Source organism: Lathyrus oleraceus, chromosome 5 (assembly GCF_024323335.1).
Source record: "Lathyrus oleraceus cultivar Zhongwan6 chromosome 5, CAAS_Psat_ZW6_1.0, whole genome shotgun sequence".
Taxonomy (NCBI): Eukaryota; Viridiplantae; Streptophyta; class Magnoliopsida; order Fabales; family Fabaceae; genus Lathyrus; species Lathyrus oleraceus.
The window spans coordinates 639,088,930-639,111,729 of record NC_066583.1 but is presented as its reverse complement, the minus strand read 5'-3'; positions in this window follow the sequence as shown (position 1 = coordinate 639,111,729).

Here is a 22,800-nt window from a genome sequence, read left to right as displayed (position 1 = left end):
AATTTAAGCAGACGTGAATTATGCAAACGGGACTTAATTGAACACAATAGCGAAAAAGCTATGCTAACGTGATTATAGTTAAGGATCATACAAACAATCAAATTTAATCAACTCTATCCTATAAGAAACAATCTAATTAAGCAAATGAAAGTAATCGAATTAAGCAAACGAGTTTATATGAAGGATTGAAAAGAAATCAAAATTAAACTGAAATAAAAAAAAAACCTCAAAGTGGAATTCGAATACAGCAAATCAACTCTTTGGGAATTAGCTCTTCATGGTATTTGTATGCCATATTCTCTATTTCTGAATATTAAATCCCTCAATCCTAAAACTACTAAGTTGTTTAAATAAAGAAAAGGAATTCAGTCCTAATAACAACCGACCCGAAAAAATACAAAGTTGACCCAAAAACTAAGTATTTTCTTAAGTCTGGAACTAAAATGAATTATTCGATCCTTCTTCACTCTGAATCAGCTTCTGGCTTCAACATGAAACTTTTATCTCAACCTTTCAACTTTCCAATGCCTATTAGAACGTGTCAATTCAATTCTCGTAACTCAAGTTATGATCTGCATAGTGACAAAGTATCAAATAACTATTTATGCTGAAAATAAAGTACGAAAATAAAATAAAGCCAAAAAATAAAATTAAATATAAAAACACACTAAAATAGTAAAAATAATTGAATAAACTATAGATTTGCCTAAGTATAGTAGTAGAAGAAGATGCATCAAAATGCACTGGTCAAATTCCTCCAACTTGAACTTTTGCACTCTGAGCAATATTATAAATTCAAAATTCAAGACAGAAAAAAATAAGAACAAACAAAACGTGCAATTCCAAAGGTTATCAAGATACAAAGTGCAAGCAAAAATTTAAGTCTAAGCTTCAAAAAAATGACATTAGTAAGTAACTCTTTTGTGACATTCAAATCAAATATGAAAAACAGATTACCAAAGAGTACATCAAAAGCAGCAAGATCCTCACAAGATAAAATTCACTAAGCTCTCAAGTGTTTAGGTAGACTATTTACACTCAAAGCACATCATGAAATAGATTACTGCTATAAGCTTGAAAAGATCTAACATCCATAATTGAATTACATCCACATAAAGATCCAAATGACTTTTATTTGGTTGTAACTTGGCCAGGGTATGGGTGAGATAAATCCTAAGGGGTACTAGGCTAAGATTCAAAGGGAAAAAAGAGACATGAAAGAACTTGCGGGAGTTGAACTACATTCATCCACTTTCAAACAACAACTTTTCTACGATTTTTCTTCTCTTTTATCTTTTTATTCTCTTTTTTTTCAGAAGGAAAATGTAATGACATCCTTCTTTGCTTTTTCCACTTATTTTTTTAAAAAAAAGTTCTTCTTTTTCTACATATATTTTTTTCTTTTTCTGTCAACTTTTGAATGAAATATCACAACTATAGTTATTCAACCCCACACAACTTCAAACAAGACTATTTCAATCTTATGAATGGATGATAACATTGTTTTTCACTTTCAGGCTTGTAATGAGTTTAAACAAAGAATAGGATAATAGGCTCAAAGGGATTTTCAAACAAGGGATGATATTATTCAGGGTTGGCTTTTTGGTTATTGACTAAAAAAATAAACAAAACAAAAACAAGTTGCCTTTATCATATCAATGTGCATAAGTAAACAAAAAGTTTCAACAAGAGTCAATTCAAGTTCTAGAGACTAACAGACTTGAGTGAAATCACACAAGAAAGAAAGAGATGGATTTTTGAATGTTATCCGTTAAAAGGCTCAAAATCTCACTAGGTTAATTGATCTACCACAAATGATGTATAATTTAGAGTTTAGTCCTACATACCATACTAAGAATGCACAAAAAGAATCAATCACATCACACCATAATTCTTTAATCAAGAGGACAAAGAAAGTACTCAGAGTTGTAACTAAAAAACCACAGGAAAAAAACATGCATTTTTTCCATGTCAAAAAACAAATAAAAACAAAGAAATTGAATGAAATAAAACAAAGTAAATGGTTCTCTCCCCACGCTTAAAACATACATTGTCCTCAATGAAAGAATATAAATATAAAATAAGAGTGAGATAAAGGAAAGAACACACTTGAAAAGTCAAGGCGGATAAAAGATCACATAATTAGTATTTTCCAAAGAGAGCTCTTCTACAATATCTTCTTTCAAAGTGGGGCTCTCATGGAGTAGGTTTGGGTAGTGTCCATTGATCTTGAAATTTTGATTATTTCCTTCGCCTTATATTCCAGGATCAAAGAAGGATCTTCGATAAGTAAAAGTGTTGAATGGACACGTGAAAGTGATCTCATTTTTCATAACATCAAGAATCAAAGGATTACGAGGCCATCACACTGCTTTTGTTCCATCTTTAAATGAGATCATATGCATACATATGGATGGGATAATATCACGAGTGTCAGCCAAGTTCCATCAAATTCCCTTCTTATGTTTCTGCTTAAGTTGAAACTTTGATGAATAATATAAATCCTCAGGAAGTGGTTTAGGCTCTAAAGAAGGTGGTTGTTCAATGAACGATATGTTTGGGGCAGCCGTGATGTCAAGAGCTTCAACTACATAAACAACTTCATTTACACTATCACCCTACAAGGCAACATCAATCTCAACACAAACAACACAAAGGCTAGTGTTAGTACAATTATCACATGAGTAAGTATCATCAAAACCAGAAAAATTTGGAAAATCAGCTGAAAACAAATCAGAATAAGCTTTATCAACAACTTCAGAAAGTAACTCTATTTGAAAAACAGAATGCTCTTCCTTCTTCTTATTTTTCAATACTCTTTGTAGGAAAGAGATTTGTGGTACATACTTGTTTTTAGCCTCAACAACAATAGAAGGTTCAGGTTTATTTTCAGGTGTTTCACTGACAATTTTTTTTTTCTAGGGCTGATTCTGCAACTTTTACGGATCTCGAGGAAATTGCACTCACATTAGGGCATTTTGGATTAACTATTGTTTGGGCAGGTAGTTGGTTCGATCCTTGAGCTTGTTGCATGACGACGAGCTATTAAATTTGTGTTTGCAAAGTCCGAATACTTGTTGCTGAAATTGGAATCTATTTATAGCCATTTGCTTGACAAATTCCTCTAATAAAGGTTCAGAAGGTGAAGAGGTGGTTACTTGTGGATGGTTATATGGTGGTGGTGGTGGCAGGGGTAGCATCAGTTGTTTCACTAAAAAGGTAAGTTCATCAATTCTGGTTTCTAGAGCTTTGTTGGAAGAAGAAACTTGAATACCATTCACACTTTTTGCTTGGACCATATGATTATCCCTAGTTTTGAACTATTGGTAGTTAAGTGACATATTCTCAATCAAGGATTTGACAGCAGCTAGAGTCTTATCAACAAGTGATCCACCACTAGCAATATCTAAAATGTTTCTTTCCATTGGCAGTAATCCCTCATAAAAGTATTGGATAAGTAACTGATCGATAATCTGGTGTTAAGGACAGCTAGACACTAACTGTTTGAATCTCCCCCAGTATTCTGCCAATGATTCATTTCCCTGTCTAATACCACATATATCCTTTCTGATTGATGCAACTCTGGAGTCAGGAAAGTATCTTTCTAGGAATACTTTCTTTAAATCATTCCATGTTGTAACAAAATTTGGCTCAAGATAGTATAACCAATCTTTTGCAGCCCATTATAGTGAGAACGAGAATGCTCTAAGCTTGATGTGACCCTTTGTGATTCCTTTAGGTCTCAAAGGTGTAGAACACACAACCTGAAATTCCTTCAAATGTCTATGTGGATCCTCACCTACAAGACCATTAAACCTTGGCAACAAGTGATTAAACCAGATTTCAATTCGAAAGGTACAACAACAACAAGATATTCAATACATAAAGCATTATAATTAACCTCGGGGATAACAAGTTTTCTTAGAGTTCTTTAGTCAGTCATGTTAAACTCAATAAAAAAATCAACAAACAATGAGAAAACACATAACTAATTCAGCAATGCAATAACAAATAGGAAAATACTGATATTGTCCCTATTAAGCAAAAATAATGGAAATACGAAGAAAAAAAATGATTAAAATAAATTCACAAAAATACAAAAACACGAAATTCAATCTAATTAACTGAAATAAGAATATTGAGAATTTTTTCAATTTTTTTTGAAACTATCAAAACAGAAAAAAAAATCATAAAAAATAGAAAAATAAGGAATTTCAGATTTTTAGAGGCATCCACTATTGAGTTTCTAAATAGAGGCTTTCGATCCTTGATCTTTTTTTAATGAATCGATAAAGAATCGAAATAATCTGAGACGATTTTCTTAAAAACAGATTTTTTTATGCTAAAACGTGAAAATGCCAGAACGCAAGATCGTTGGGGCAAGAACACTGAAACACAACGCCTAGGACTATAATAATGGTCAAAATCTACAAGAATCCCCGACAACAACGCCAATTTGACCCACTGTCGCACACGGGTCAAAAATGACTTTAAAAGTGTAGTAAAACGGAAGCGACGCTCAAATGTCATATCACAAGAACTCTTGAATGTTGTAACCAAACAAATGAATAGAAAGGAGTTTTTAAGGTTCAGAACTTAAGTCGAAGATGATTAAAGGTAAAAATAAAGTTGATAAATAAGGTAATCTACCGTATCGATTTTTTACTTATCATCGATTCGTGTAATTTCAATTCCCTAGCGGATTCGATCTCATTCTATTACAATACCCACTGACAAGTGAAATTGGTATTATATGATGTATGTTCCTAATTTCCGAATTAAGAAAACGGGTTTAAGCAGACGCGAATTAAGCAAACGCGACTTACTTAAACACGATAGCGAAAAAGGTACGCTAACGTGATTATAATTAAGGATCATAAAAACAATCAAATTTAATCAAATTTATCCTATAAGAAACAATCAAGTTAAGAAAATGAAAGTGTCATACCCCGATTTTGGTCCTGAATTTTTTCCATTTTTTTCATTTTTTTTTGGCACTTGCCCTAAGGTTCATTTGCATACATTCATTCCCAAATTCATATTTTTGTTACACATTGGTCATTGTCTATGCCTTTTTGGCCATGGTGCTTTTGATTATAAAATGGATTTTAATCATTTGACTTTTTTAATTTTTCAATTTGATTTTAATTTCAAATTAAGTTTAATTCCAAATTTCAATTTAATTTTAATTGTTATTTTTACTAATGATTCAAACTCTAATTGATTTTAATTTTCAAATAAATGTTAGAATTGATATCAAAGTAATTTTAACAAATTATGAATTAATTTGATTTTAATTTGGTTTTTACTGATTCTTTATTATTATTTAAATTGATATTTAAATTAGTCTTGGATTATTTCTAAAAATCCATTTTATAATCAAACATGATCCATTTTCCATCCATAGTTCATCCCAAATCAAAATTGCACATACACCCGTTTCACAACATTCAATAATATTTAGCTTTCAAGCATTTCCAAAAACCATATTCATACATACATGTTTCTCCCAAATGCACGTCCATTTCTACAACAGTAAACCATATTTCACCAAGTAAAAGCATCCTAATTACAAACCGTGACTCATTCAAACCAAAGCCATTGCTTCATTTCACGGACCTTTGATTATAATATTTGAAACGAAATGCAAAATTCAAACCAACACATTAACATTTCAAAGCTGCTACAACCTTGGGCAATTCCCGAAATTACAGTGGATTCTCATTTGTTACATCCAATTTTCAAATTCACAAAATAGAACCTTCATGACAATACAACACACAAAAAGCTAACACAAATAATCCTAAATCTAGCAACTTTGCCGCCTACCAAATTCAGAGTTTCTAAACCAAGCACTGAAACCAGCACTAATAGATGTTCCTAAGCTCATGGTAGCCAGCAGCTGGCACCTTTGTCAAACTAGCTGATGCGAGGGATTGCATGCTAGTTGTGATGCCATTGGTTAAAAGGATGGTTCCAGATCATCATTCTCATGTCGTTGGAACTTATTTGGATGCTGTGAGGATTGCATTTTATGCCGAGATTGTTGAATCTGCCGATGCGTACTTGTTGGCTGGTCCCATTTTAATGACTATGATTTTGTTCCTCTCAAGAAAGAAAATGTGATTATTGCACGGCCGGATCAAGTTATGATGACTAATGGACATGCGTTGCATGAACATCCATAACATGACAACAGACCGACAATATCACCTCACAATTCACTAGCGAACCATGTCAAACCAATAGTTAGCATAACAGTAGCCGTGCAGGAATTTATCATAACAAGAACTTCACAAGCAGCCCATGGCAAAAGTATCTCACTACCACCAAATAGACATTGACGGAAACAAGGCCTCCTCCCAGCTACCACAACAACAAAACGGGCGCACACCAGCCGCGAGTTGAAACACGTAACCAAGTACAACATCAGCCAACTCCAACGATGGAGAAGGAGAAGAATTTGAAACACAAAACAAACTATAAATCGCACCGAAGTTGTGCTTGAACTGTACCAAATTGCACTGATTGAACCGAGTTGCATATCGTAACAGGGTGTCACAAAGAATTTTGAGCTGAACGCATAACAAATCTTGGTTTCGAATATGAAACTCTGAACCAACAAAACCAAGCTCCTCACGTTTTCACCATTTCACTGCAGTAACAAAAAACGCAAACTAATTAGCCAAGGCAGTAAAGATTCGAAAATTCCCAAATTGGAATTAGGACAAAATTCAAGGAGAAAGCTAAGTTCAGAATACCGTTTTCGGTTTTAGCATTAAACAGGACAACCCAATTTCTGAGCCTCAAATGGAGTTTTACAGAGATACTCTTTTGGGAACCCATGGGACCAATTCGAAACCCTAAGCTGTGAACATAAATAGGGAGAGGCGAATCAGTAAAGGGGACGAAAAAATTTGAGAAAAAAGGGAGGCGGACCAAATTCGACCAAGAACCCTAACCCCAAAATCGAAACATACCTGGATTAGAGAGGAAAGAGTGAAGTTTAGGCTTCATCGTCATCGTCACTACCAAATCGCCACCGGAGGTAAACTTCAGATTCCTTTAAAACTGTGAGTTTTGCTGAGAGTGAGTGAGAGAGATTCATGAGGTTGAGGGATAGCGGTTGAGAGCGAGATAGAAAAATCTTGAGGTTTCTGAGTGAGATTGAGAGGGATGCGACTGTGAGTTTTGTTTGAGAGTGTGAGAGAAAAGTGAGATTGGGAAAGAACGATTTTGTTACTATTCCAATTTGTTTTTCTTTTTCTTTAATTCGTTTTAAACAGAATAAGTTTTTGAAACCATTAAAAATTTTGTTTAAACTTCCTAAATAGTTAATAAATGTTTCCTCCTTTTCAATTCATATTCACATTGAAAAACCCAACAGCCAAGCGGCTGGGTTTAATTAGGGTAGTCCAACAGATTTTCTTTTTTATTAGTTTTTTTATTTTAACTCTTTTAATTTATCTTGGTTTATATATCTAAATTAGTATTAAAATAATAACTAGTCATAGGTGGTTTGGTGGAAAGGGGTGGTTTGTATGATCTTTAGTGGAGTGAGTTTGATACCCATGTGTAGTGTTTTTTTTTTCTTTTAACATTTTTTATGTTTATGCTTTGTTATATTCATAGTTTCATTATCATAACATAGATTTGTTTTCTTTTAATTGCATCATTCATTCAAAACCATTTTAAGTTATTAAAATCATATTTTTTCTCGATTCAATATCGAGCCCATTTTTATACCCTTGTAAGTCGATTGCTTTTAAGCATCGCCATCAACCTCACATGGCTTACTCTTGGGCCTTCTTACAATGAGCTCTTAAGCAACATCAACTTAACTTTCAATAATTTCAAACCTCGGTACTTTAATTGTTTTAATCTAATATTCAAATCATTTTCTAAATAAAACGTGAAGAAAAAGGTTACCTGGATGGAATGTCCAGTCGTAATCCCGAATATTAGGCTCAAGCTGTAAGAGCTTGCAAGCCGTTAATATTCGTCTTCACTTTAACACTCTAATATTCAAATCGTTTTCTAAATAAAACGTGAAGAAAAAGGTTACCTGGATGGAATGTCCAGTCGTAATCCCGAATATTAGGCTCAAGCTGTAAGAGCTTGCAAGCCATAAACATTCGTCTTCTCTCCAAAAACACCTGTAAATATCTCAAACCATCTTCTTAATAAAGTTGGAAGAAAAAGATTACCCGGAGGGAATATCCAGTTGTAATCCCAAATATTAGGCTCAAGCTGTAAGAGCTTGCAAGCCATAAATATTCGTCTTCTCTCCAAAACACTCATAAATATTCGAATCATTTTCTTAGCAATATTGGAAAGAAACAGACTGCCTGGGTGGAATGTCCAGACGTAGTCCCGAGTATTAGACCCAAGCTGTAAGAGCTTGTAGGTCACAAGTACTCGTCTTTCAAACTTCAAAATACCTAATTCCTACCTTAATAATTTTTCAATAAAGATGGAAATGGAACATGGTGTATACCGTGCACTCCTGAGACTAGGATTCGAGATGTATATCTCGCTCATCCAAGTCCTCGCCATCACTCAAAATACATCCAACCAATCAAACCCTTTTCTCGCCGCCGTGCGATTGATCAAAAACCTTTTTCATAAACAAAAGATATATTGTCTTAAGTGATACAAAACAATGTTTCGGCCACGATTGTTGAGTAGAGATAAGTGACGCTTTTCCGAATGTAGATTTATAAATCCGTTCGATGTGTGGTATGCGTCCACTCCTCATTTGTTTTGGGTGAAACAATGTTTTCGTCGATTAATACAATATAGCTTTCGCTAAAATCGACCAACAAACAAACATCTTCTATCCAGAACTACGTAAGCCTTGATTTCTCTTTTGAGATACGTAGGAGCAGAATTTTCAATTCTTGTCAGGCCCACTAATAAAAAACTTAGGTTTAGTCCTTCGTTAAAAAATACAAAAACATTCTCTTCTCATCCTTTCTTTCTTTCCCACCTAATAAATCGAAAAGCCTAACATTTCAACTAACACTAACGCACACAACTGACCTAATGGTTCCCGTTGAGTACAACGGACGTGAGGGGTGTTAATACCTTCCCCTTGCGTAATCGACTCCCGAACCCTGATATTGGTTGCGATGACCATATCTTATCCTTTCTTTGTCTTGGGTTTTATCGATATTCCCCCTTTCCTTTTTAGGAATAAATAAAGTTCGGTGGCGACTCTGTTCAGTTCATCATTGCGAGCGTGCGATCGCGCTTCGCTTTGAAGTCGTATCCCCATTTTTTCGAGGTGCGACAGATGGCGACTCTGCTGGGGAAACATCCCTAAGTGAGTCAAGCCTAGTTAGGACGTCTGTGTGCCTTTGTTTGTTTAATTATGTGGCTTTTCCATTATTTATTGCTATTTAATATCTTTATTGTTATATTGATATTTGTTGTATATTGGTTCCGCCGTGTTTGGTACTTGGATTTTGATTGCAAACCATGTGGGAAAGACTCTACACCCGAGTCTAGAGTGGAAAAAAAACATAAGATAGGACGATGGTTGAGTAGTACGGACTCCCGAGGTGAATACTTCGTAAGAGTCGGTACGAGAACCTCACTTAGAGTAGATTCTTTTGCAAATATTGTTGCCCGAGGTGTATACCTCGTAAGCTTCAATGTTTCAAAGGGGTCCATGACTCTAAGAACCCTTTAGAACATTGAACTTTGACCAACTAGAAATGATGGTTGCGTAATATGGGTTCCCGAGGTGGATGCTTCGTTAGGATCGATACGAGAACCTCGCTCAGAATAGATTCTCTAGATGGAGTTGACGATCGGAAAGTATTTTTCGTAAGCGTCAAACAGTCTTTTGAATCCATGACTCTGAGTACCCCGTCTAGAACCCAGTCGATTGGTTGCGTAGTACGGACTCCCGAGGTGAATACTTCGTAAGGGTCGGTACGAGAACCTCACCCAGAATAGATTCCCTTGATGGAGTTGACGACCGGAAAGTATTTCCCGTAAGCGTCAAACATTCTTGTGAATCAATGACTCTGGGAATCCTTTGTAACAAAACCTTAGATCTTACCCGGTGAGAACCTATTCTTGGAAAACAATTAGATTCATCAGTACCTCAGACTTTTGAACCCGTGTATGAAAAAAACAAATGTGCATGGCTTGCATTGCATTCATTCGCATTCCATTGCATTTGCATCGCATCATAATGCATGTCATTCTCCAGACAAAATACCAAAAAAACTTATCCATCTTTTGTCCGTGAAGCAAAGTGATTCTCAACACGCGTTTAGAACAAAGAACCATGTCTCAGGAGATGATGGACGAGCTAAGGAAAAGCCAAGAAGCATTGAAGGGGAAACTTAATCTTTTGAAGAGCCAAATGAGATGGGTCTTGGAAACCCTGCATGTCTTGTTGAGAAAAGAGGGTCACCCAATATACACTGCTGCAACAAAGAGAGCTACTACCCCGCACCCATCTGGTGTTACCCCAAGTCAAGGGAAGTTCTATGTGGCAACTCCTTATTTACCAGTATATGGACCTCCCTCAAGACGTCATCATCAACATCCTCTGGCTATTCCTCCTCAAAATCACCGAAGTCAGGTTCAGAACAAAAATCAGAATCAGAACAAGAGGAACAAGGATCATAATGACTCAATTCCAGTGCCATATAGCAAGCTCTACCCGCAACTGATCCAAAATGCTTTGGTGACTCCTCGAGCTCTCACACCTGTATCACCATACATGTCATGGTACAATCCAAATGCAACATGTGAATTCCATAAAGGAGCATTGGGACATGACCTGGATTCTTGCTTAGTGCTGAAAGCCTTGGTGCGAGGGTTGATTAACAAAAAGAGCTTAATCTTTGAAGAAGATCATCCCAAAGTCAAGTGCGAATACCATACTGGGACAATGGGACACTCCATTGAGGAATGCAAGAGTTTTAAGCTCAAGTTGCAAGGATTGATTGACATAAGGTCACTAACACTCAAGGAGGAAGGCTCAGGTACATATACCTTGATTTCTGAGCCAGGTAATGAGAAAGGGAAAGGACCCTTGAGACCCCTCAAGGTTTTGTACCACAAGGAAGATGTCAGGGATGTGGCTAATGAGCTATCATTGTTTCCTGGTAAGAGCATTGAGATACCGTCTTGGACTTCCAATGTCACGACCCATACCAATGAAAGAAAAGGAGAAGTGAGTAGTGAATCCAAGAGGGTTGCGTTCAACAATGAGAATGAAGGAAAGGAATTTGAAAATCATCATGCCAATGTCAAAAAGCTTGTTGATCCCAATCTTCAAGTTTGAAGAAGTCAATTCCCCAAAGCTGGAAATCATTTGGCTGTTTCAACACTTCTTTTGTACTTTCTTTGCATGTTGATTATTAATTGCTTTTAAGCATTGTTGTTTTCTTTGAATTGGTAAGATTAATGAAATGTTTATGCATCTTTTGAATTGATCCATTCGTATTCACTCGTTTCTCATTTATGTTAAAAACAAAAATACTCCTCTCATTCATTTTTTTATCAAACCGTTGTGTTAACAAGATTGGAAGGAGGATGATGAAAACGAAACACCTGAAATTGTTGTGGTATGCTTTTGAGTAAAACCTTGTCGATGATGTAAGGCATTGTTTCAAATCCCCAAACACTGGAGTGATAAGGAGTTAATCCTTAGACAACCACTTTGAGCCTAGAAGTTGGTGTTTATTTCGGATCTAAAACCCTTAATCTTAACCTGGGGCAGGGTAGTTGTGTTCAGATAGTTTGATCGTGCATTCGATCTTTCAAAAAAATCGTCCATATGAACACCCTCCAATTAGGTTCAACCACGTGTTATCCTTCGCGCACATGTTGAAGTGTCGAAGAAGTTAAGAAAAGCTAAAATTAGTGTTGGTTGATCCTCATCCACCAATAATGTGGCAGTCAACACCTTTAAAAAAATAGAAAAAAGCCCACTAGGTCAAATACCACAAGATGACTAGGGCAAAAGTTAGGGCATCCCGATGGGCCAAAAGCTTCAGAGAAGCGGTCCAGGCAAAATTAGGGATAAAATAAATCAATCAAAAGAGGTCATTAAATCCTCGACAAAAACAAAATAAGGTGACTGCCATTTCAAGAAAATTCGTCTTGAACCCTCATCACACCTTCGAACCATCTTGGAAGTCGGATGCGTGTATCGAATTAACTGAACGTAGAAACTGGAGATCATCAAGAAGAAGGGGTGGGTAAAAACAAATTTTGAGCCTTATATCCTTTTGTTTCAAGAAACCGCGAACCAGACCACGTTACAACCCTTAAAAGACCTAATTGAGGCAGGGTTTATTTTGAAAGCATACTATAACAAGTTTGTGTTAACTTGACTCCAAACAATTTTTGTAAATCATTTGATGGCACCAACTTGCATACTGTGAGTGACTAGATCATCATTGTGTTCTTATCATTGACCCGCTCACTATATTTCACCCATCATATCAATAAATTTTGATTTCAAATTTTGCATAAGCATTGAATTAAAATTACCATTTTTGAATGAACAATCTTATTTGAGAGTCAACAATTAGCATCAAAGAAATTCAATACACAGTCGAGGAACTTGATGGAGTGAAAGAAGTCTATTCAGGGGAAATCACTTTGAGCATCAGCTAATTCGAGCTAATCACCCTAAGGGTCATCTAGCCAAGAGTAATTTGCTTCAAGAATCAGACCGGGGCAAGCCACCTCAGAGCTCAGTAAGTCCAATCACTCCATGGTTCAGTTAGCCAAGAGTAATTTGCTTCAAGACTTAGACTGGGGCAAGCAAACTCAGAGCTCAATGAGTCCAACTATCCAAAGGACAGTTAACCAAGAGTCTGCCATTCCAACATTTGGTTAGTCAAGTTCAGACCACTGCAAGTTTCAAACACTTGGGGCAAGCCATCTCGAGGTAGTCTCATGGAAAGTTGTTTCCAAATCCACTTTCAAGGTGAACATTTTCAAAGTCCCAACAAACTGGGGCAAGATGAGCCACAGAGGGGCAGAACCTCTTTCTTCGTGCTTTCAAACTGCTCAAACAAATTCTGCCATACGTCAACAACTATTGAGTTTAAGACGAGTGCCCGAAAATTATGCTAGCACGATTCATTAATCCTCCAAAAGGATCCCATTGGCAAAGTTATGGTCATCAAACTGGATAGAATCCTCCTTTGACAACATCTATCATAAAATATTTGGTTGAGTTCTCGGTGTTGAGGAATCATGAGCTTCCATAACAGTCCCTACAAACTCCCAGTCTGCCCAGTGTCAGCATTCTCATAATCATGATCATTCATATATCATGCATAAAAGGAAATTCAAATCATGCATAGCCGAAATGTACTTCGTGCTCATTTTGCATTGACCCAGGTCTTGTTGTCGATCCTATGATCCTTTGACCTTTGATTCCAGTTTGTATTTGGTGCCCTTAAACCCACATCCGGTTTTCGCAGTCATTTTCAAATCCAATTTTTGTTCAATACTATTCAGGTCATATATGAACCTGTTGTTGAGCTTTTATTCCGGGGTCAGGTCATACTTGAACCTGCTCTGAAGAGCTTTTTCCAAGTTTTGTTCAATACTATTCAGGTCATATACGAACCTGTTGTTGAACTTTTATTCCGGGGTCAGGTCATACTTGAACTTGCTCTGAAGAGTTTTTCTAATTTTTGTTCAATGCTATTCAGGTCATGTATGAACCTGTTGTTGAGCCTTATTCCGGTGTCAGGTCATACATGAACCTGTACTGAAGATTTTTTCTCTGTTTGTTCAATACCATTCAGGTCATATATGAACCTGTTGTTGAGCTTTATTCCGGTATCAGGTCATACATGAACCTGTACTGAAGATTTTTTCTCTGTTTGTTCAATACCATTCAGGTCATATATGAACCTGTTGTTGAGCTTTATTCCGGTATTAGGTCATACATGAACCTGTTCTGAAGTTTTTTCATTTTGTTCAATACTATTCAGGTCATATATGAACCTGTTGTTGAGCTTTATTCCGGTATCAGGTCATACATGAACCTGTACTGAAGATTTTTTTTCTCTGTTTGTTCAATACTATTCAGGTCATATATGAACCTGTTGTTGAGCTTTTATTCCGGTATCAGGTCATACTTGAACCTGTTCTGAAGGGTCTTTCTCTATGATTGTTCCAGTGTTGTCAAGTCATATATGAACCTACTGATGAGCTTTCATTCCAGTATTATCAGGTCATATATGAACCTGTTGATACACTCTTCTTGAATTTTTCTGAGTTTGTTAGGTCATACCTGAACCTGCTGTCAGAATTTCTTGATATTCCCCAGCGTGGTCAGGTCATATATGAACTTGTAGCATCTTTTCCTTTATTCGGGTTTAGTAAGTCATATGTGAACTTACTACCGAAATCCCTTGTATTCTGAGTACTGCTTACCAAATTCCACTTCGATTACTCCCCAGTGTGTGTCTGATTCTCCAGCAGGACTGTCTTCCCCAGCAAGTTGTTTTCTTACCATTTTTCTGTCTTCCTGTAGACCATCAGCATTCCCCACAGTTTGGTCTGTCTAAGTAGCATCTCCTGTTAAGGGTCCACCATATCCCTAGCAGATGAAATTAAAAATCACAAAAAAAAGAGAATCATGCATCCATGCATATCATATCATGTCATATCATATCATATCATATCATATCACATCATGTCATAGGGATTCAGGATCAAAATCCGGGTCTTCTTAGTATTTAACCATCTCCCACTATGATCATATGAAGAGTGTCCTGCTTCATATTCTCTAGTTGAAGACGCTTAAATAGGGGCAACTGTCATACCCCGATTTTGGTCCTGAATTTTTTCCATTTTTTTCATTTTTTTTGGCACTTGCCCTAAGGTTCATTTGCATACATTCATTCCCAAATCCATATTTTTGTTACACATTGGTCATTGTCTATGCCTTTTTGATCATGGTGCTTTTGATTATAAAATGGATTTTAATCATTTGACTTTTTTAATTTTTCAATTTGATTTTAATTTCAAATTAAGTTTAATTCCAAATTTCAATTTAATTTTAATTGTTATTTTTACTAATGATTCAAACTCTAATTGATTTTAATTTTCAAATAAATGTTAGAATTGATATCAAAGTAATTTTAACAAATTATGAATTAATTTGATTTTAATTTGGTTTTTACTGATTCTTTATTATTATTTAAATTGATATTTAAATTAGTCTTGGATTATTTCTAAAAATCCATTTTATAACCAAACATGATCCATTTTCCATCCATAGTTCATCCCAAATCAAAATAGCACATACACCCGTTTCATAACATTCAATAATATTTAGCTTTCAAGCATTTCCAAAAACCATATTCATACATACATGTTTCTCCCAAATGCACGTCCATTTCTACAACAGTAAACCATATTTCACCAAGTAAAAGCATCCTAATTACAAACCGTGACTCATTCAAACCAAAGCCATTGCTTCATTTCACGGACCTTTGATTATAATATTTGAAACGAAATGAAAAATTCAAACCAACACATTAACATTTCAAAGCTGCTACAACCTTGGGCAATTCCCGAAATTACAGTGGATTCTCATTTGTTACATCCAATTTTCAAATTCACAAAATAGAACCTTCATGACAATACAACACACAAAAAGCTAACACAAATAATCCTAAATCTAGCAACTTTGCCGCCTACCAAATTCAGAGTTTCTAAACCAAGCACTGAAACCAGCACTAGTAGATGTTCCTGAGCTCATGGTAGCCAGTAGCTGGCACCTTTGTTAAACTAGCTGATGCGAGGGATTGCATGCTAGTTGTGATGCCATTGGTTAAAAGGATGGTTCCAGATCATCATTCTCATGTCGTTGGAACTTATTTGGATGCTGTGAGGATTGCATTCTATGCCGAGATTGTTGAATATGCCGATGCGTACTTGTTGGCTGGTCCCATTTTAATGACTATGATTCTGTTCCTCTCAAGAAAGAAAATGCGATTATTGCACGGCCGGATCAAGTTATGATGACTAATGGACATGCGTTGCATGAACATCCATAACATGACAACAGACCGACAATATCACCTCACAATTCACTAGCGAACCATGTCAAACCAATAGTTAGCATAACAGTAGCCGTGCAGGAATTTATCATAACAAGAACTTCACAAGCAGCCCATGGCAAAAGTATCTCACTACCACCAAATAGACATTGACGGAAACAAGGCCTCCTCCCAGCTACCACAACAACAAAACGGGCGCACACCAGCCGCGAGTTGAAACACGTAACCAAGTACAACATCAGCCAACTCCAACGGCAACGGAAACGCATCAACGGCAGAACCTGCGAAACCAAACTGAAGAAAACTCAATTAGACAGCACATCGAAGCAGGCACCCTGCAATGGCATCGTCCAGCAGTGATCATAATGCCAGTTCATGCAGTACGGTGCCACAAACGCAACCACAACAAGCTTGCAGCAACTTAAAACCTTTCCAACATATCACACCAAAAAGGGAGGAGGTTAGAGTTTGAAAAACAAATATTGCATCACAAGAGTTCACCTCACAACAATCATCACCAATAGCACAACAATTCAGTATCTTAATCACAAGAAATCGAAACAGAAAAGAAAAGAAACTTGGTTAAGGAATTTTACCAAACATTTGGTGTGCAAGTTGCAAAATGGTTGATACAACACCAATTCTCCAAAAATTCTCCGACCACAATTGACCACAACACGATAACAATGTCACAGACCTGCAATCAAGAAATTCCAAGATAGAAAAGCGAAAGATTTCGGTTCATACATTTCACCCAACACTTGGTATGTAAGTTATGAAACGTCAATTCACAAGGCAAAATAGAGCTCCAATCAGCAACAACATCACGATGGAGAAGGAGAAGAATTTGAAACACAAAACAAACTATAAATCGCACCGAAGTTGTGCTTGAACTGTACCAAATCGCACTGATTGAACCGAGTTGCATATCGTAACAGGGTGTCACAAAGAATTTTGAGCTGAACGCATAACAAATCTTGGTTTCGAATATGAAACTCTGAACCAACAAAACCAAGCTCCTCACGTTTTCACCATTTCACTACAGTAACAAAAAACACAAACTAATTAGCCAAGGCAGTAAAGATTCGAAAATTCCCAAATTGGAATTAGGACAAAATTCAAGGAGAAGCTAAGTTCAGAATACCGTTTTCGGTTTTAGCATTAAACAGGATAACCCAATTTCTGAGCATCAAAAGGAGTTTTACAGAGATACTCTTTTGGGAACCCAGGGGACCAATTCGAAACCCTAAGCTGTGAACATAAATAGGGAGAGGCGAATCAGTAAAGGGGACGAAAAAATTTGAGAAAAAAGGGAGGCGGACCAAATTCGACCAAGAACCCTAACCCCAAAATCGAAACATACCTGGATTAGAGAGGAAAGAGTGAAGTTTAGGCTTCATCGTCATCGTCACTACCAAATCGCCACCGGAGGTAAACTTCAGATTCCTTTAAAACTGTGAGTTTTGCTGAGAGTGAGTGAGAGAGATTCATGAGGTTGAGGGATAGCGGTTGAGAGCGAGAGAGAAAAATCTTGAGGTTTCTGAGTGAGATTGAGAGGGACGCGACTGTGAGTTTTGTTTGAGAGTGTGAATGAAAAGTGAGATTGGGAAAGAACGATTCTGTTACTATTCCAATTTGTTTTTCTTTTTCTTTAATTCATTTTAAATGGAATAAGTTTTTGAAACCATTAAAATTTTTGTTTAAACTTCCTAAATAGTTAATAAATGTTTCCTCCTTTTCAATTCATATTCCCATTGAAAAACCCAACAGCCAAGCGGCTGGGTTTAATTAGGGTAGTCCAACAGATTTTCTTTTTTATTAGTTTTTTTATTTTAACTCTTTTAATTTATCTTGGTTTATATATCTAAATTAGTATTAAAATAATAACTAGTCATAGGTGGTTTGGTGGAAAAGGGTGGTTTGTATGATCTTTAGTGGAGTGAGTTCAATACCCATGTGTAGTGTGTTTTTTTTCTTTTAACATTTTTTATGTTTATGCTTTGTTATATTCATAGTTTCATTATCATAACATAGATTTGTTTTCTTTTAATTGCATCATTCATTCAAAACCATTTTAAGTTATTAAAATCACATTTTTTCTCGATTCAATGTCGAGCCCATTTTTATACCCTTGTAAGTCGATTGCTTTTAAGCATCGCCATCAACCTCACATGGCTTACTCTTGGGCCTTCTTACAATGAGCTCTTAAGCAACATCAACTTAACTTTCAATAATTTCAAACCTCGATACTTTAATTGTTTTAATCTAATATTCAAATCATTTTCTAAATAAAACGTGAAGAAAAAGGTTACCTGGATGGAATGTCCAGTCGTAATCCCGAATATTAGGCTCAAGCTGTAAGAGCTTGCAAGCCGTTAATATTCGTCTTCACTTTAACACTCTAATATTCAAATCGTTTTCTAAATAAAACGTGAAGAAAAAGGTTACCTGGATGGAATGTCCAGTCGTAATCCCGAATATTAGGCTCAAGCTGTAAGAGCTTGCAAGCCATAAATATTCGTCTTCTCTCCAAAGACACCTGTAAATATCTCAAACCATCTTCTTAATAAAGTTGGAAGAAAAAGATTACCCGGAGGGAATATCCAGTTGTAATCCCGAATATTAGGCTCAAGCTATAAGAGCCTGCGAGCCATAAATATTCGTCTTCTCTCCAAAACACTCATAAATATTCGAATCATTTTCTTAGCAATATTGGAAAGAAACAGACTGCCTGGGTGGAATGTCCAGACGTAGTCCCGAGTATTAGACCCAAGCTGTAAGAGCTTGTAGGTCACAAGTACTCGTCTTTCAAACTTCAAAATACCTAATTCCTACCTTAATACTTTTTCAATAAAGATGGAAATGGAACATGGTGTATACCGTGCACTCCTGAGACTAGGATTCGAGATGTATATCTCGCTCATCCAAGTCCTCGCCATCACTCAAAATACATCCAACCAATCAAACCCTTTTCTCGCCGCCGTGCGATTGATCAAAAACCTTTTTCATAAACAAAAGATATATTGTCTTAAGTGATACAAAACAATGTTTCGGCCACGATTGTTGAGTAGAGATAAGTGACGCTTTTCCGAATGTAGATTTATAAATCCGTTCGATGTGTGGTATGCATCCACTCCTCATTTGTTTTGGGTGAAACAATGTTTTCATCGATTAATACAATATAGTTTTCGCTAAAATCGACCAACAAACAAACATCTTCTACCCAGAACTACGTAAGCCTTGATTTCTCTTTTGAGATACGTAGGAGCAGGATTTTCAAATCTTGTCAGGCCCACTAATAAAAAACTTAGGTTTAGTCCTTCGTTAAAAAATCCAAAAACATTCTCTTCTCATCCTTTCTTTCTTTCCCACCTAATAAATCGAAAAGCCTAACATTTCAACTAACACTAACGCACACAACTGACCTAATGGTTCCCGTTGAGTACAACGGACGTGAGGGGTGCTAATACCTTCCCCTTGCGTAATCGACTCCCGAACCCTGATATTGGTTGCGATGACCATATCTTATCCTTTCTTTGTCTTGGGTTTTATCGATATTTCCCCTTTCCTTTTTAGGAATAAATAAAGTTCGGTGGCGACTCTGTTCAGTTCATCATTGCGAGCGTGCGATCGCGCTTCGCTTTGAAGTCGTATCCCCATTTTTTCGAGGTGCGACAGAAAGTAATCGAATTAAGCAAACGAGTTTATAGGAAGAATTGAAAAGAAATCGAAATTAAACTAAAATTAATAAAAACCTCAAAGTGGAATTCGAATATAGCAGATCAACTCTTTGGGAATTAGATCTTCATGGTATTTGTATGCCCTATTCTCTATTTCATGAATGTTGAATCCCTCAATCCTAAACTACTAAGTTGTTTAAATAGAGCAAGGGAATTCAGGTCTAATAACAACCGACCCGAAAAAATACAAAACCGACCCAAAAGCTAAGTATTTTCTTAAGTCTGAAAGTAAAACGAATTATTCGACCCTTCTTCATTCCGAATCAGGTTCTGACTTCAACATGAAGCTTTTAGCTTAACCTCTTAGCTTTCTAACACCTATTAGAACGCGTCAATCTAATTCTCGTAACTCAAGTCATGATCTCATAGTGACAAGGTATCAAATAACTATTTATGCTAAAAATAAAATACGGAAATAAAATAAATCCAAAAATAAACTTAAATATAAAAAGACACTAAAATATTAAAAATAATAGAATAAACTATAGATTTTCATAAGTACAATAGTAGAAAAAGGTGCATAAAAATGCACTGATTAACAGGAAGACTCCTCGAAGAAGAAATAGTCCCTTAAGAAAATGGTCAAATTTGTTGTAAGGTCAAAGGGAAAAGATACCAGTAGTGGGGAGGAAGAAGAGAACAATCGGAAAATCAAGTACATTGCTTCCATAACAAATGGTGCCCCAATGGGCGAGTGACCCATCCAAAGGTACAGTAAAGTGGAAGATTTCTGAGTTCATGAATGTCAACAAGAAGGACAAAAACACCTCAACTAGAAGATAGAAGGGATCTCGAATGAGGTATTACCTTTTGTAATAAAGGCCATAATCACTAATTTATATGTATCTCGAGTGTTGATCGATGGTGGAAGCTCCTATAATATCTAGTACTTGGATATCTTGAGAATATAGGATTGAAGAAGGAGAAAGTGTGACCCAATAAAGGATCCGACTTATAGACCTTCAACGACATTATAACTTGTTTGTAGGAATACATTGAGTTACTTGTTACATTAGGAGAAGGAATAATATTTATCTACACTATTTTGAAAATAATCTTAGAGCCTTAATCACTAAAAAATATCTTAGAGTTAAGAACTGGATTTAGAAACTTGGTCGAATCGTTAAATCAAGAGATGGAAATGTTTACAATTTTCAAAATCCAAGAAGGAAGAAATCATCAAGAAATTGAATGAGTTGATTCAAATGATAAAGGATGAAGGCATGAACTTAAATCTATAAGATTACTTCTCTAATTCATCAACAAACTCCTTTAAAGAAGAATCAAGTCCAATAATCTCCTCCAAACAAACAGTCTCAATGGTTGAACGGTCCTTAAAAGATTCAACGTCTAATGGAGAAACTCCGTCAAGAAGAGAATGTGAAGAATAGATTTCATCCAGTGGAATCCTCAAAAGAAGAAATGATAAGGGTGTGTTAACATGCAATATATTCAAAGACTTCATGAGTATATTCAAAAACTCAACATGCAAGATATTTCAAAGACTCCAAGAAAGCTGGAAATATGAAGGATAATTGATTGTAGCAAAGTGGGGTGTCCACATGAAGGATACCAAATCTAAAATATTTGAGTGTTTAGCTATATTTGACATCACTTTTTGTTTGAGATTGCACCCCTTTCTCCTAAAATGCTAAAAACTCAAATATTTTATCAATGATAAAGAAAATTAATTGATTGGCAAATAATAAACCACTTATTTAGAGGGTTAATTATAGTTTTCCTATTTTTCAATATCTAAAAAGTAAACCACATTAAATCCCAAGTGGACTTGAGAAAGCTCCTCCTTTCGAGGGAATGAGAAGGCATTGTCATAAATCCTTTTCTTCTAACTATTTGAATCAAGTCTCGACTTAAATAATGAGACAGATAAATCCATTAGAGATGTATCTTCTCAACTTACTAAGAGGTTAAATGATCATCATAGATCATTATATATATTGAGAAGCATCCTCAATAAAAATGCTTTAATCATGTCCATTGATATACAACATCCACTAGTATACTTAGATCATAAGCATTAGAATTATTAAATGCCATCAGATAAGATCTTATATTTTCATACCCAATGTATACATTTGTTTTTCACATCTTAATTTAACACGCATGAAGACTTCATTAAAGCTGCAAAGCATCCCAGCAAAATGTAACATCCTAAATTTCCCCCTGCGTAAATTTAAAACATTTATTAGAGTACAACAATTCAACATGCAATTTAGGCTGCTACACTACAACATACAATCAACCTGCTCAATCGAAAAGACATGTAACACTTGATAGTTATAAAAATAGTAGTATTAACTACATGTATGAATGTTAACTTTTATTAAATAGTAGCAGAACAATAATAACAAACAGTTAACTCACATGTCATTATAAGAAATGTTAAAACATATATATATATATATATATATATATATATATATATATATATATATATATATATATATATATATATAATATTTTTAAATCATATATCTCAATAGTATCATTTGAAAAAATAATGTATAGATTTTAACCTTTTAACTTATCAAATTAAATATTTTAAAAAATACTTGTGACATTTTTTTATACAAAGTAAAATACTTCTAACTCAAAAAAAAAACATAATGCACCGTGACTTTTAATTTTAAAGTGTCATTTTAAACTACTTCTAAATTTGTTTTTTAAACTACCACTTTAAAAATAACGTTTTTTAAATATTGTACCATTTATATGATTTAATTTGTATCCTTTTATATTATTTTTGACTTTATTATTATTATTAACTATTTTTAAGATTTTAAATATGCCCATTTATTAGTATTGCATTTTCCAAAAGCAAAACCTTTAGTATTCCTTTTTAGATTTTACGTTTTAGAGAACTTCTTTCATCCTTCATATTACGTATTTTCAGTCTTTGTTCTCTATTTTGAAGAAAAAAAACTTTAACTCTTTCTTCCAGATTCAATAATTTTTTTCAATGGAGGTAAATATTA